At 36.0% G+C, this 17,263-nt stretch overlaps 1 protein-coding gene across 2 annotated transcripts in view; it reads right to left on the bottom strand.

Moving 5' to 3' along the window:
- Nucleotides 1-17,263, bottom strand: part of AP3S1 (adaptor related protein complex 3 subunit sigma 1) — a 75,086-nt gene that overhangs the window by 12,221 nt on the left and 45,602 nt on the right. The window lies entirely within an intron of this gene.

The following is a 17,263-nucleotide window of genomic DNA, read 5'->3' as shown; positions in this document are numbered from 1 at the left end:
CCCCACAAATATGGGTCATACCCAAGAAATTCTAAGGACATGTCAATTTAGTAGATAAGGACTAGGATGTACATTTGCCCTCAGAGTAAAAATAATTCCTATGAAGGCAAATTCAGAAATCCAGAAGTACAGACAGAAAATACATATGAAGGGCCTGTGAGCTAAATCCTTAAAGAAACAATCTCATTTATTATAAAGATAATATATGCTTAAAGACTGTGTTCTTGTTGAGGAAGTCCTATATATTACATAGACATTCAAGGAAAGAAACAGTATGGGAATAAGAATTAATAATTTGAAAGATACTCCAATATAATCAAGGTTATGGTAACCAAAGCAAGGTGTCACATGAGATGGGGAAATTTAGGAGCTGAACATAGCACGTCCAGTGACAAAAAATTCATGTTCCAAGAGTTGGGAAGAATTTTTGGCAAACTTAATATGAGAAAGAGGATGATAAAAGCTCTGCTTTGAACATAACCCTAATTCATATGTTTAACATATTCCATTATTTCATTTTACAAATTTTACTTAAAACACATTTTTATAGAAATAAGAATGATAATATCCTTGTAATACAACTCATCTACTAAATTCTTTTATGTTCACCTAAAATAAGAGTTCAATGAGTTTTTACCTCTTTTAAAATGTTTATAGGTATTTAAGTGTTTTAAAAAGTAGCAAATGCCACATTAACAATGTACTTTTGCATTAAAAAAGCACATAGCTTCTTCTGGAAGACCATAACTTTTTAAAAAATCACAATATAAGCAAATAATTAAAAGTTCAAGCCATACAGAAACTTATATACAAGCAGTAAGTGTCCACTGCCTTCTGCTTCTGTTATTAAGTCCCTCTATCAAAAGATAATTACAGTTAATTGTATTTTATATGTCCTTCCAGAAAATTTGTTATACACATACTTATTGTGTTTGTTTGTACATGTGTATCTAATTTATACAAATTAAGTCACACTATATAGATTATATTTCACAATTCTGCAAGAAAATAAAAAATGTATTAAAAATTTGAGGCAGCTGAGAATGAGGATGTGGATTTAAAAATAATAAAAAATACTGGTGCCAGATATATGTACAGGGATAATCAATGACACTGCTAGTTAAAAGCAAAGACACAAAAATGCAAAACTGTAAAATGGTGAATCCACACTATTATCACACATCTGAAAATGAGAAAAATCTATTGATTGCTTAGAAATATAGACAGGTCATGAAATGAAAAACTGAGTAGGAAAGAACAATGCAGAGAGACAAAGTGGAAAGACAAAGAAATATGCACCAAATGAAAGAACAAGAGAAATCCCAGAAAAAGAATTAAATGAAATGGAAGCAACTAAAATACCAGATGCAGGGTTTAAAACAATGGAAGGATGCTCAAGGACCTTATGGGAAGAATGGACCATTTCAGCAAGAACTTAAACAAAGAGAGGGAGAGAAAATAAAAGGACACAGAAAACATTTTTCAAAAGGCAGAAATGAAGAATATATTATCTAAAATGAAGAATACACAAGAAGAAATCAACAGCTAGTTAAATGAAGCAGAGGTTTAGAGGACAACGGAACAGAAAGTACAAGCATCAAAAAGAAAAGGGAATTTTAAAAATAAGGAAAATCTAAGCGAACTCTGAGACATTATCATGCATAACAACATCTGCATCATAGTGGGACCAGAAGGAGAAGAATGTGAGCAAGGGATAGAGAACCTGTTTGAAAAAAGTAATAGTTAAAATTTCCTTAACCTGGTGAAGGAAGAAAAAGTCATGCTAATTCAGGAAGAGCAGAGACTCAATCAAGAGGAACTCAAAAAGGCCCATACCAAGACACATTATGATTAAAATGCCAAGAATTAAAGACAAAGAAAGATTCAAAAGCAACAAGAGAAAAGCACCTAGTTGCCTACAAATGAGTTCCCATAGGCTGATTTCTCAACAGAAACACTTCAGGCCAGAAGGGAATGGCATGAAATGTTCAAAGTAATGAAAAGCCAAAACCTATAACCAAGACTACTCTACCCAGCAAGGCTATCATTTAAAATTGAAAGCAAAATAAAGAGTTTCCTAGACAAAAGCAACCAAAAACACAAAAACCAAAAAACCTGAAGGATGTCTTTCCCACCAAACCAGTATTGCATGAAATGTTAAAGAGCCTGCTTTAAGAAGAAGGAGGGAAGAAACCAAGAGAACCTAAGTGTAAAGAATAAAATGTCAATAAATAAGTACTTTTCAATAATAACCTTAAATGTAAATGGATTAAATGCTCCAATCAAAAAGATATAGGGTAGATGAATGGAGAAGAAAACATGACCCATATATATGCTGTCTCCAAGAGACCCACCTCTGAACAAAAGATATATACAGACTGAAAGTGAAGGGATGAAAAAATATTCCATGCAAATTGAAACAAAAACAAAGGCAATAACAAGATCGATCTAAGAGGAGGATATAACCCTTGTAAACATATGCATCCAACATGGCAGGACGAAATATGAAAGAAAATCTTGCTGGACATTAAGGGAGAGATTGACAGCAATAGTCACAGTAGGGGATTTTAACATCTTAATGACATTAAAGGATAGATCTTCCAGAAAAAAATATCAACAAGGCAAAAGCAACCTTAAATAACACATGATGTTTACAGACTATTTCATCACTAAGCAGCAGAAGAAATACATGTTCTTCTCAAGTGCACATAGAACATTCTCAAAGATAGGCCACATGTTAGGCACAAAATATGTCTTAACAAATTCAAGAATTGAAATCATTATAATCTTCTCTGACCACAATGGTATGAAACTAGAAATCAATAACAATACAAAAAACTGAGAAACATTCAAACAAATGGAGGCTAAATGACATGTTATTAAACAATAAATGGGTTAACAGTGAGATCAAGGAAAAGATCAAAAGCTACCTGAAAATAAAAATGAACACACAACAATCAAAATCAATGTAACATAGAGAAACCAGTACTGAGAAGGAAGTTCATTCCATTGAAGGCCTGGCTCAAGAAGCAAGAAAAATATCAAATAAATTATTTAATCCTAAACAAAAAAGAACTAGAAGAAAAAACAAATAAATCCCACAGTAAGTAGAAGGAAGAAAATAATAAAGATGGGAGTGGAAATTAATGACACAGAGATGAAAAAAATACATAAGACTAATAAAACCAGGAGCTTGTTCTTTGTTTTTCAAAAGTAAACTAGATTGATGAAACTTTAACCAGTCTCATCAAGAAAAAATGATACAAAATTTCAATGAATCCAAGAGCTGGTTCTTTGAAAAGATGAACAAGACTGACAAACCTTTAACCAGATTCATCAAGAACAAACAGAGAAAGGACCCAAACAAATAAAATCAGAAATGGGAGAGAAGTAGCAACTGTCACTAAAGAAATACACAGGGTTGTTAGAAAATATTATGAACAACTATATGCCAACAAATTAGATAACCTGGGAAAAATGGATAAATTCCTAGAAACATAAAATCTTCTAAAACTGAATCAGGAAGAATCAGAATACCTGAACAGACCAATCACAGCTAGTGATATTAAAGCTGTAATAAAAAAAACATCCCAGCAAACAAAAGTCTTGGACCTTATGACTTCACAGACAAATGTTACCAGGCATTTAAAGAAAAACTAACACTTACCCTTCTCAAACTATTCTAAAAATATCAAGAGGCAGGAACTTTCAAGCTCTTTTTAGGAGGACAGCATTATCCTAATTACAAAACTATATAAAGACATTACAAAGAAAGAAAACTATAGGCCAATATCCCTGATTAACATGGGTGCTAAAATCCTCAACAAAATATTAGCAAACCAGATCCATCAATACATTAAAAAGATCATACATCAGCCTGAGTAGCTCAGTTTCTTAGAGCAGTGGTCCCCAACCATTTCGGCACCGGGGACTGGTTTGTGAAAGACAATTTTTCCATGGACCAGGTGTGCAGTGATGGTTTTGGGGTGATTCAAGAGTAAATTATGTTTGTTGCACATTTTATTTCTATTAGTACTACATTGTAATACATAATGAACTAATTGTACAACTCACCATAATGCAGAATCAGTGGGAGCCCTGAGACTGTTTTCCTGCAACTAGATGCTCCCATCTGGTGGTGATGGGAGACAGTGACATCGAAGTGTATTGCTTATGTCCAGTTTACTCTGTAACCTTTGTTTTGGTTGCTTTCACTGCAGAAAACCCTGCTTCACAACGACAGGAGGTTGGAAATGGAAGCAGGCTTTTCAGTGCTTTTGTGGCAATCTCAGGATATTCTGCCTTGACTTTAATCTAGAACGTACGGAGGTTTGAAGTTATTTTAAACATACTTTTAAAGCCACTGTCATTTGTGATCTCCAGCAGCTGATCCTCTTCTAGCACAAAGTCGATTCACCTGGCTTATTCACAAAGGGGCCGCAGATCCATTCCTTCCCAGTTCGGGGGTCGTTTGTGGCTGGGAAGTAATGTTCACACTCTTTTGAAAGCTGAGATAGGTGATCACACACCAGCTGGGAGAAAGAAGGCCCTGGCTCAGACCCTTTCAAAATCTCTGCTACTGTTTGAAACATGTCAGAAATCCCAATGTTCATTCATTGCCCTATAATTCCAGTTTGGCTTTGAATGCAGCCACTTTCTCTGCCAACTTGAACACAGCTGTTTTTCTCCCCTGAAGTGACAAATTGAGTCCGTTGAGCAGGTTAACTAGGCCACATGAGTAGGGCACTTTTGCAACCCATTCTGTGTCACTGAAATGTGCTGCCAGTGGTGATTATTTTTCTAAAAGAAATCTCTGGAGCAGCTCTCATAACTCAAAAACTCTGGCCAGTGATACACCTTTAGAATGCCATCCCACTTCTGTGTATAAGAGAGGACATGTGTGCTCTGCGTCCATCTCCTCACAGAGCTATGCAAACAGATGCGCATTAAAGGCATCATACTTTAATGTGGTTGATAATTTTAATCTCATCCTGTAAAACCTTGTTAAGTTCAGGTGACATTTTTTGGCCAGCCAGCATTTCTCTATGAAAGACACAGTGCATAGACTCACATTCAGAAGCGACCTCTCTGACTCAAGTAGTGAACCCAGCAAGCCGTCCAGTCACGGCAGTCGCTCTGTCCGTGCATATACTGACAAAATGACCACTTCAGTTTTCCTGATATGTAATCATTCAAAGGCTTGAATAGTCCTGTAGCTGTGGTTTTGGTTGGCAACAAACATGCTTATAACATATCCTCACACATAACCTCCTGAAAATTGTATCGCATATAAACAAGCATTGTTGCCTTGTCAACATCAGTAGACTCAGCAAACTGGATGGCATACTACAGTGACTCATTAGTCCATCTCTAACAGTTATGCTTCAATATCCTCTCCTATTCCATCAGTTCATCTAGTTATGGTACTAATTGAAAGAGGAACACGTGCCACTTTTTAAACTGCAGTCACTCCTAAAAATTCATGACAAATGTCCTTAGCAGCAGGCAGGATCAACTCTTCACCAATAGTAAAAGGCTTCTTAGCTTTAGCAATGTGGTTAGACACTAAGAATGATGTTCTTAGTGCTGATACATTTGATGAAGTGGTAGCCTTCAATAATTGCTTCCATTCTTCATGTATACATTTTTTTCTTCTGGAAAACTCCAAAGGTTTGTCTTTTAGTGCAAGGTGCTTGGTTTCCACGTGGCAAAACAGCTTTGAAGTTTTCATGGCTTCATTGGATAGCTGGTTACCACACATTATACAAAGTGGGCTTGAAGAATGTGAATCACCTGTTGCAATGAACCCACAATTTAAGTAGGGGTCTTGGTATTTTCTTTTAAATGCAGCTTTCTTTGTGCCGTCAGTCTTAGAGTTTTCCGCTGTTTTGTCATTGGGTCTTTCCTCCTTTTCAAAGACACTCTCCAGAGACGTTTGTTTTTACTCATTTTGGCTATGGTTAGCATGTGGGCTTACCAAAACTGTAACTGAGACAAGTGCACAATGCGGGAAAGAGGCACAAACAGAATTGGTAAATAAAATGGGCAGGCCATGTGCAGGCTAAAATAAGTGTTGGATTCTGACTTAAAGCCCGCTACCAGATACAGCTGTGCAACTGAAATACATCAACTCACTTGCCACTATAAAGCCTGCCACCTATCACTTGCCACTCACTGATAGGGTTTTGACATGAGTCTGCAATCAGCTGATTTATTATGATCTATGTGAAGTCAAACCTCTCTGCTAATGATAATCTGCATTTGCGGCCGCTCCCCAGGACTAGCATCACAGCCTCAGCTCCACCTTAGATCAGCAGGCATTAGATTCTCATAAGGAGCTTGCAACCTAGATCCCTTGCATGTGCAGTTCACAGTAGGGTTTGCACTCCTATGAGAATCTAATGCCACTGCTGATTTGACATGCAGCGGAGCTCAGGTGGTAATGCAAGTTGTGGGGACAGGGTGTAAACACAGATGAAGCCTCACATAATTGCCTGCTGCTCACCTACTGCTGAATAGCCCAGTTCCTAACAGGGGCCTGGGGGTTGGAGACCTCTGTTTTAGAGCATCATCCAAGACTGCGAGTTTGATCTCTGGTCAACAAACATACAAGGAACAACCAATGAATGCACAAATAATTGGGACAACAAATCAATGTCTGTCTTGTCTGGCTCTCTCTCTCCCCATCTCAAATCAATAAATAAAAACAAAAAATAAAAAATGATTATACACCATGATCAAGTGGGATTTATTCTGAGGATGCAAGGTTGGTACAATATTTGCAAATCAATAAACATGATGCATCACATAAACAAAATAAAGGAATAAAAAACACATAATATCAATAGATGCAGAAAAAGCATTTGATAAAACCCAGCACCCACTTATGATTTAAAAAAACCCTGTCAGCATAATGGGAATAGAGGGATCAGATCTCAACATAATAAAGGCTATATATGACAAACCCACTGCCAACATCATACTCAACAAGCAAAAACTAAAAGCATTTCCCTTAAGATCAGGAACAAGACAGGGATGTCTGCTTTCACTGCTCTTATTCAACATAGTATGGGAAGTACTAGCCACAGCAATCAGACAAGAAGAACCATAAAAGGCGACCAAATTGGAAATGAGGAAGTAAAACTGTCATTATTCATACATGATATCATATTGTGATATCCCATAAAGACTCCACAAAAAAAAACTATTAGAGTCTAATAAAAGAATTCAGTAAAATAGGAAACAAAATTAATATTCAGAAATTTGTGGCATTTTTATGTACCCATAATGTAATACCAGAAAGAGAAATTAAGAAAAACAATCCCATTTACTACTGCACCCTAAAAAAAAATAAAGTATCTAGGAATAAATTTAACCAAGGAGGTAAAAGATCTGCACTTGGAAAATTATAGGATACTAAAGAAAAAAACTGAGAAAAGACATAAATAAGTGGAAGTATATACTGTGTTCATGGATTGAAAGAATAAACATAATTAAAATATCCATACTACCCAAAGTGATCTATAGATTCAACGCTATTCCTATTAAAATACCAATAGTGTATTTCACAGATCTAGAACAAATATTCCAAAAATTTATATTGAATTAAAAAAGACCCTGAAGAGCCACAGCAATCTTGAGAAAGAAGAACAAAGTTGGAGGTATCACACTACCTGATATCAAACTATACTACCAGGCCACTGTAATCAAAACAGCCTTGTACTGGCCTACGAAGAGGCAGCCAGATCAATGCAACAGAACAGTGAGCCCAGAAATAAACACACACCTTTACTGTCAATTAATATTTGACAAAGGAGGCAAGATCATACAATGAGTAAAGATAATCTCTTCAATAAATGGTGTTGGGAAAATCAGACAGGTACATGCAAAAAATGAAACTAGACCACCAACTTTCACCATACACAAGAATAAACTCAAAAAGGGTAAAATACTTAAAAAGAAGTTGCAAAACCATTAAACTCTTAGAAGAAAATAAAGGCAGTAAAATCTCATACATCTCTCATACCAATATCTTTGCCAATATATCTCCTTTTGAAAGGGAAAGAAAGAAAAAATTTAACAAATGGGACCACATCAAACTAAAAATCTTTACGCAGCTAAAGAAATCATCAACAAAATGAAAAGTTGAACCCATTGAATAGGGGAACATATTTGCTAATGATACATCTGATAAGGGGTTAATTTCAAAAATATATAAAGAATTTACACAACTCAATACAAAGATGACAAACAACCCTATTTAAAAATGGGCAAAGAGGATGTACAGATGGCCAATAGACGTATGAAAAGATACTCGACATCACTGATCATCAGAAAGATGCAAATTAAAACCACAATGAGTTATCACCTAACACCTGCAACAGTAGCTGTCATCAATTAATCAACAAAGAACAAGTGCTGGCAAAAATGTCGAGAAAAGGGAACCCTCATGCACCATTGGTAGAAATGCAGACTGGAACAGCCACTGACAGTGTGAAGTTTCCTCAAAAAATTAAAAATGGAACTGCCTTTAGACCTGGTGATTCCACTTCTGGGAATACACCCAAAGGAATCTAAAACACTAATTTGAGAGAATATTTGCACCCCTATGTTAATGCAGCATTATTTACAATAGCTAAGATGTAGAAACAGCCCAGGTGCCCATCAGTAGATGAGTGCATAAAAAAATAAAATAGTGGTAAGACTATACTTTCAGGGATCATTTCTGTAGTTCATTAAAAACAAAACAAAACAGTGGTACATTTACACAGTGGCATAATACTCAGCTGTGGAAAAAAAAGGAAATGTTTTTGCAACAGCATGGATAGACCTGAAGGTTATTATGCTAAGTGAAATAGCCCATCAGAAGGAAAAATACCATCTGATCTCACTTATATGTGGACTCTAATGAAGAAAATAAACTGATGAACAAAATACAAACAGGCATGGATACATGAAACAGTCTGACAGCTGTCAGAGGGGAAGAGGTTTAGGGGACTGGACGAAAGAAGTAAAGGGATTAACCAAAAAACATATATATATATATAGCACATACACACTGACAACAATGTGGTGATAGCCAGAGGGAAAGGGGGCTAGGGAGTAGGTGAAGGTGGGCAAAGGTGAGGGAAATAGGAATGGAAAGAGACTTTGCTTGGGGTGGTGGGCACAGGATGCAGTGTGCAGATGACTTTTTTTTAGTTTTACACTTGAAATCTGTATGGTTTTGCAAACCAACATCACACCGATAAATCTGATTAAAAAACAATTGAAAAAAATCTCAAAAAAGGCAAAAGTAACACAAATATTCCTTGACAGATGAATGGAGAAACAAAATATGGTATATTCATACAGTGGAATATTATTCAACCTTATGACATGTGCTACAAAATGAACATTAATCTTCAAGACATTATGCTAAGTGTATTAAGCCAGACACAAAAAGACAAATGCTGTATGATTCTCCTTATACCAGGTATCTAAAGTAGTCAAACTTACAGAAACAAAAAGTAGAATAGTGGTTGCCAGGGCTGAGGGGAGGAGGAGGAGGAGTTGTTTAATGGGCATGAAAAGTTGGAGACTGTGTGCACAACAATGTAAATATACTTACACTTAACACTATTAAACTGTACACTTATAAATGTTTAAAATGGTAAATTTTATTTTATGTGTATTTTATAATTAAACATAAATTTTAAAAAAGGTATGAAGATTTTGAAAAAATATTGAAATCAATTTGGAATGTATTTTGTTAGCCTATCAAAATTTTGGTTATATTTTCAAGATAAAAATAGGAAAGTGAGGTATGTAAGTAACATATTACATAATAATAATGAAGACATTTGCTAATTGCTGACTAATATAAAACAACAGGGGTATAGTAACTCAAAGTCATAGATATGACTTTGATAGATATTCATATGATGAACTTCAGGCAAAATGAAGGTATAGGTAGATACATGTTGCCTCTTCACACAACCAAAAGAAGGACAACAAATTTAAAAACAAAAAACAACCAGAACTGCCAGAAAATCAAAGTATAGGGAAGTCCGACAACCAAGGAGTTAAAGAAATATTCATCCAGACTGGTATGCTGAAACAAAAGAATACGGCCCAAATGAAAGAACAGATCAAAACTCCAGGAAAAGAACTAAGTAACTAAGAGATAGTCAACCTATCAGATGCAGAGTTCAAAAGATTGGTAATCAAGGTGCTCACAGAAATGGCTGAGTATGGTCACTAAATAGAGGAAAAAGTGAAGGCAATGCAAAATGAAATAAAGGAAAATGTACAGGAAACCAAAAATGAAGGGAAGGAAACTGGGACTCAAATCAATGATTTGGAGCATGAGGAAGAAATAAACATTCAAGCAAAACAGAATGAAGAAACATGAATTCATAAAAGTGAGAGAGGTGCCCTGGCTGGCATAGCTCAGTGGATTGAGCTCAGGCTGCGAACCAAAGTGTCGTAGGTTTGATTCCCAGTCAGGGTACATGCCTGGGTTGCAGGCCATGACCCCCAGCAACCGCACATTGATGTTTCTCTCTCTCTCTATCTCCCTCCCTTCCCTCTCTAAAAATAAATAAATAAAATCTTTAAAAAATTTGTTAAAAAAAATAAGAGAGGCTTAGGGACCTCTGAGACAATTTTAAACATTCCAACATCCAAATCATAGAGGTGCCAGAAGGAGAAAAGAGCAAGACATTGAAAACTTATTTGAAAACATAACGAAGAAGAACTGCCCCAATCTGGCAAAGGAAACAGCCTTCCAAAAGGTCCAGGAAGCTCAGAGAGTCAAAGAAGTTGGACCCAAGGAAGCACAATCCAGGGCACATCATAATTACATTACCCAAGATTAAAATGAAGGAGAATCCTAGAAGCAGCAAGAGAAAAGGAGACAGTTACCTACAAAGGAGTTACCATAGGACTATCAGCTGATTTCTCAAAAGAAACCTTACAGGCAAAAAGGGAATGGAAAGAAGTATTCCAAGTCATGAGAGGCAAGAACCTACATCCAAGATTACTCTATCCAGCAAAACCATCATTTAGAATGGAAGGGCAGATGAAGTGTTTCCCAGATAAAGTCAAGTTAAAGGAATTCATCATCACCAAGCCCTTATTATATGAAAAGTTAAAGGGACTTATCTAAGAAATAAAAGACCAAAAATTATGAACAGTAAAATGACAACAAACACAACTATCAGCAACTGAACCTAAAAAACAAAAACAAACTAAGCAAACAAGAACAGGAACAGATTCACAAAAATGGAGATCACCTGGAGGGTTATCAGTGGGGAGAAGGAGGAGGTGGAGAATGGGGAGGAAAGGTACAAGAAGTAAGAAGCATAATAGACACAAAATAGACAGGGGGAAATTAAGAATAGTATAGGAAATGGAGAAGCCAAAGAACTTATATGTACAACTGATGGACATGTACAACCATGGTGGGGTGGAATGCTGGAGGAGGGGGGGCCAGGAGGAGGGGGATAAAAGGGACAAAAAAATTAGGACAACTGTAATAGTGTAGTTAATAAAATATACTTAAAAAATCTTTTTTAAAAGCTACTAATTATAAAAGTAAGAGCCACTCAGTAAAAGACTTTAGAATACTTCAACTCTGATTGATCCTTCCTGGTTTATGTGTTATTGTTGACTTGTATTTTAATGCTACAATTTTTCTGTCCTCAACCCACAAGTACTTTAACAATCAATGTTCTTTTATCTTTATCCACAAATTTACTATTTTCTTAGCTCTTACTCCTCTCCATCTCATTCCTTCCTAGGTCTCGGACTTCCTTCTATATAAAGTACTCTCTTTAGCATTTCCTTTAGTGAAGGCTTGGTGGTAGCAAATTCTCTCATTATTTGTTCCTCTGACAATGCCTTTATTTCACACATATTCTTGAAAGATATTTTTGCTGATTTTAGAATACAGTTTGGCAGTTATTTTCTTTCAACACATTGTCTTCTAATTTCCACGGTTGTTGTTGAGAAATCAGTCTCCAGTTTTCATTGCTCCTGCGAAGTTAATGTGTCTTTTATTTCCGCAGGATATGAAGAGCTCAGATGTAGATTTCTTTTTATTTATTCTGCTTTGAATCTTTTACCTGTGGATTTGTATCTTATAATAATTCTGGAAAATCATCAGCTATCAGATACTCAGATATTGAATATGCCTCATTCTTTCTCTCCTCTTCTGCTGAGACTAAGAATAAAGGTTCATTAGACCTTTCTCATTCTATCCTCCCCAACCTGTAAACTATCTTTCATTATTTCAATTTTTGTCTAATCTACTTTTAAACCCACCCAGTGAAAATTTTAATTGACATTTTTTCTCTTCTAGAAATTCCATTGAGTTCTTTTTAAAATCATATAGGTTTTTAAAAATACTTTACTCACTGCAATTTTTATCAGAATTGACTTAACAAGTTGCTGAGTAGATGGGGTGGGGGCTGATGTATCTAGGGCCAAGCTTTTGATTAGTGCTGGCAGGGAAGGGTGGTGACTGGCATGTCTGAAGATTAGCTTTTGAATGTCTGAGCCAGAAGTTTGGTTACAAAAAAGAAGTATTGAACAAACAAGTAAATGTATCTAGAACAACAACAATAAGAAGAACATAAATAATCAAAATCTCTTGTCAGAGAAGCAATTTGCAAATATGAAAAAGGAGAAGACTAAAATAACTTCTATAGTGTTAACTAGACTCTGAGGTATTAAAAAGAACTCAATGATGTTTAATATATAATAAGATATAGAAATAAATGTGTGTATGTGTATTTATTTCCCAGCTTATTTCACAGAGAACCAGGAGTAATATCGCCCCTTTCTCAATGAGCATACATGGTGCTCAGATTGTCATTTCTAAACATCATTGTCCACTATAAGGAACTAGAGGTACTTAGAGAAATAGCTGTCTCGAGGGCTGGGGCAGAAAATATTTGAGATGCTCTGTCCATACAAAAGACCTAGAAACAATGACCCGCTTCATAAAGCACCTCCAGACTGTGGTTTCTATTTACCATTTTCCCCTAAAAGGAATCAGGTTCCTAAAAGGAATGGCTGATAACATGTCTTGAGCAGGAAATGAACAAAATGAATCTATCTAGTTATACCAGAACACAAAGCAGCTATCAAAGTCCATGGGGAGAGAGATCATGTCAAAAGGACTCTGAAGACAACCTGAAGGAGTTCCCACTGGCCAAAGATGAAGCAATCTGAGCATCAAAACAACAACAACAACAACAACAACAACAACAAAACAGTATCTGGAGTGACTTAAAGCAAATTATGTTAAAATTCAAAAGTCACAAGGATAGTAAAAAAATTCAAAGATCATTTTGGAGGGTTTTAGAGAAGTGTTGTGAAAACTGGTAAATAAAGAAAAATACTCTTTCGTATATAAACTGAGACTTTAAAACCCATCACTTGTCTTTTAATGAATTATTAAATTCATTAAACCTTCAGTTCACACTTAGTGTATCAAATAATGTATCTGTTTCAAATTGTTACTTCTTTCCCCCCAACAGTGTTGGTTGATCAAATTTTATTTATATTATTTCCCCTTCTTTTAAATCAGATTCTATTGTTTATAATTTTCATTAATGAATACTGTCTCTTTCCTTGCTGTTTTAGTCAAACAAATATGATATATTTTTTTTAATTCTCACCCGAGGATATGTTTATTGATTTTATAGAGAAAGTGAGGGAGGGAGAAAGAAAGGTAGGGAAAGGGTAGGGGTGGGAGAGGGAGAGAGGGAGAGAGAGAATGAAACATCCATGAGAGAGAGAAACATCAATCGGTTGCTTTCCCTATGCACCCTGATGGGGGATCAAATGTGCAGCCTTGGTATGTGCCTTGATCGGGGATTGAACCAGCAACCTTTTTGGTGTATGGACAACTGCTCCAACCCAGTCACTCAGCCAGAGTAAACATGACTTTATTATTATTTGCAAACCAAATACCAACTCTTTCTACCACTGGGATGCCCTATTTCCCTACTAAAATGCTCTCATTATGCCCTATTCTTCTCCCCAATTAAATAACATAATCAAAATTCTATAATGCATGTAAAATGTACCCTTTAAAGTCTCTTTCCCCCCCTGACTGGTTTGGCTCAGTGGATTGAGCACTGGCCTGTGGACTGAAAGGCCACCAATTCGATTCCCAGTCAGGGCACATGCCTGAGTTGTTGCTCAGGTCCCCAGATGGGTCCTGAGAGAGGCAACTGATTGCTGTTTCTCTCACACATTGTTACTCTCCCTCTTTCTCCCTCCTTTCCCCTCTCTCTCTAAAAATAAATAAATAAAATACATGTTTTTTAAAGTGTCTTTTTCTTCATGTTTTCCCTCTCTTTAATCTTTCCATTCTGGGCTTTGAGATTATTTTCTACCCTTACACCTATAATTCAGTCCTCAGCTATGACCATCCTCTCCTTTTAAATAGTACAGTTTGAAAAACATGTTTTTTTTAAGCCCCCAGAAGACTTCAAAATTGCATCTCTGTTAAGTACTTTTTATTATTTTTAAATTTCAAGTGTTCATCTACCTTCTGTAGTGGTTCTTTTTCATGCAGCATATATGTTCAGATTATTGAAACTGTTCCTTATCTCTTGTTGAAATGGTAGTCTTTTTCTCTGTTGGCCCAATGGTACTTAGGTTTGGTTACTGGGATATTTTATGGCTAGATATTTTCAGATGGAGAAAGGAAGAGGAGTCTCTGTACGTGCTGCAATTTAAGGATAGGTTGTCAAACTCCTAAAGAGGGAGTGAACTGAGAAACCACTCGGCTTGTAATCATTCATTCTCCTAGCCTGAAGGGTAGGAAAGACACTTAGGCCTGCAATCAGATATCCCTTATCTTGAACAGCTGGGGAAGGGGGTGAAGGCAGTGAGGGGTAGACAAAGCACATTCACAGCTGTCAATATCAGAGTCATACACCCTCCACCAAGCCCTTCATTCAACTTTAGCTTTCTCATCTTTGCTCAGGAATTTGACACTGTGTTGCAGTAGTGGCAACCTGGGGCTGCCCAATTAAAACTACAGTGATTGGGAAATGGGCAGGTAATCCAGTTTAAGCAAAGAAGCAGACCATTCCAGCACACCCAAAATGGACATGTAGTATAAATAAGAAATGAACCAAGTTACTGGTATTACCACCACATAATATAGCTATAATAAGAGTTTGACTCCATTCTTGATGTTTGGTTGTTGACAGTTTTTAATTCCTACAACTCCCCCTTCCTTTTCTGTCCCATACTGGGATAAGAAAGACCAGTTGCTTCTTCCTTTGCACTGGTGGGAAGTTCAAACCACTTAAGACCTGGCTTGAATGTGGAAACCCATCCCAGCCCCATCCCATAACCACATAAGACCTTAAGTTAACTGCTGTTCCCTGCTCTCCCCAGAAAATTTTATTATGTGAATGATAAACCTTTTCAGATCAGGTCCTCCTGGTGTATATGTGGCATCTTCAGTCTCTATAGTCAAACCAATTTTGGGTAGGGTGGGCTATCCCACTGCTTCAGGGTGACAACAATATTAGCCTATGTGACAGATATAGAAATCAGTAGTTAAAGATTTATAAGAAATTGGAAAAGACACCAGCTTAGGGACTGGGCAGGGAGCCACATGGAAAATTGCATAGAAGGACTGAAAATAAGGCTTAGCATTGTTTTAGACAGAGAATATAGGGGGGACAGGAAATGTTTGGTCTCTGACTCTAGGTATATTGGCTCTTTTGTCTCATTGCATTGAAAAAATTAAAATAAAAGCTGAGCTCAAAAGAAGAAATATAGCTAACTTTGACAAGTACTAAAAGTAACACACTGGTGTGTGAATGTGTGAAATGAATAGGCTATACACACTACACATTGTATAATCCTACTTTTAAAGACATATTTCTGTACTTATTTATACAAAAAAAATCTAGCTAGAAATATACATACTCTAAGTGTTAATGCCAGCGTTAAGTTAAGGAGGCCATTAGACTGAGGTGGTTCTAATACCTCAGCAGCTTATGTAAGCAAACCAAAACCTAGCCTGTAAATACCTAAGGTTAAGAAATGGAGACCAAAGGACAACCAATCATAAACAGCCAACTCAACTTTCACAAAAAATATAACTGCTAAAGCTAGAGCTAATCAGATAATTTCCTTGCTTCGCTTCTGTCTCTTCTCTATAAAAACCTTTTGCCTGGCTCCTGTCAGTAGAGTGCTCCTAACACTTCTGGTTTGGTACTGCTCAACTTCAAACAATTTTGCTCAAGTTAACTCTGAAAATCTTTATTTTATTTTTTTCAAATCCTCATCCAAGGATTTATTTATTGATTTAGAGAGAATGAGGGGAAGGGGGGAGGAAAGACAGAGAGAGAGAGAGAGAGAAATATCGACTCATTGCCTCTCATATGCAACCTCACCAGGGATTGAACCCACAACTTAAAAATGTGCCCTGATTGGCAATCAAACGAGCAACCTTTTGGTGCATGGGATGGTGCTCCAACCAAATGAGCAACCCAGCCAGGGTTTAAAGTTTTTAATATGCCTCAATTTATCTTTTAACACTGGGCAATCTCTGAAACTGAGATGGCTTCTGTTTATTTTCCTCTTCTCTGTACTTTCTAGTAATGAATGTACATTTATAAAATAGAAGTTTAAAAATCATTATATGTCATGAATGGAAGAGCTTTATTTCCCCATTGAGGAAAACCTTTATCCTCTTGTAAAAATGTGAGAACTTTACTCACAGCAATATTTTATTAAGTATTGTCAATTTTCTTTAAAAAATTGCTAAATGTATCATATAAACTATTGATCTTTGAGCAGTCATTTTAAAAATAGAGCTTTTTATAGCATTTTAATCATGTACCAAAACATAATTTTGAATATTGTAAACCCTAATAACTAAAAATAACAGGTCTCTGTAAATGTGGAAAAACATAAGACATAATATTAGCTAGAGAAAAGCAGTAGAAAACTAAAAATAAACTCTTAAAAATGTCAAGTTTAAGTTCTCTGTCCAAATGAATTATACCTGAAATCAAATCACTTAATAAATGAGAAAAATGATCTAGAAAATTGGTTAAAGATAAATATATCCTTTTGATGTTCACAAATATTAAAATGCATTCCTTGTACTATAGCTTGACTGTGGTAGTGGTTACATACCTATATACATTTGCCAAAACTGATACCAACAGATTTAATGGTAACGCTATTATCATACTTTTAATTAATTGTATACATGTAAATTATACCTCAATAAAGC

Source organism: Phyllostomus hastatus, unplaced genomic scaffold (genome assembly GCF_019186645.2).
Source record: "Phyllostomus hastatus isolate PE091 unplaced genomic scaffold, TTU_PhHast_1.1 phas_contig_254, whole genome shotgun sequence".
NCBI classification, from domain to species: Eukaryota; Metazoa; Chordata; class Mammalia; order Chiroptera; family Phyllostomidae; genus Phyllostomus; species Phyllostomus hastatus.
This window is presented reverse-complemented; position numbering and strand designations above follow the sequence as displayed.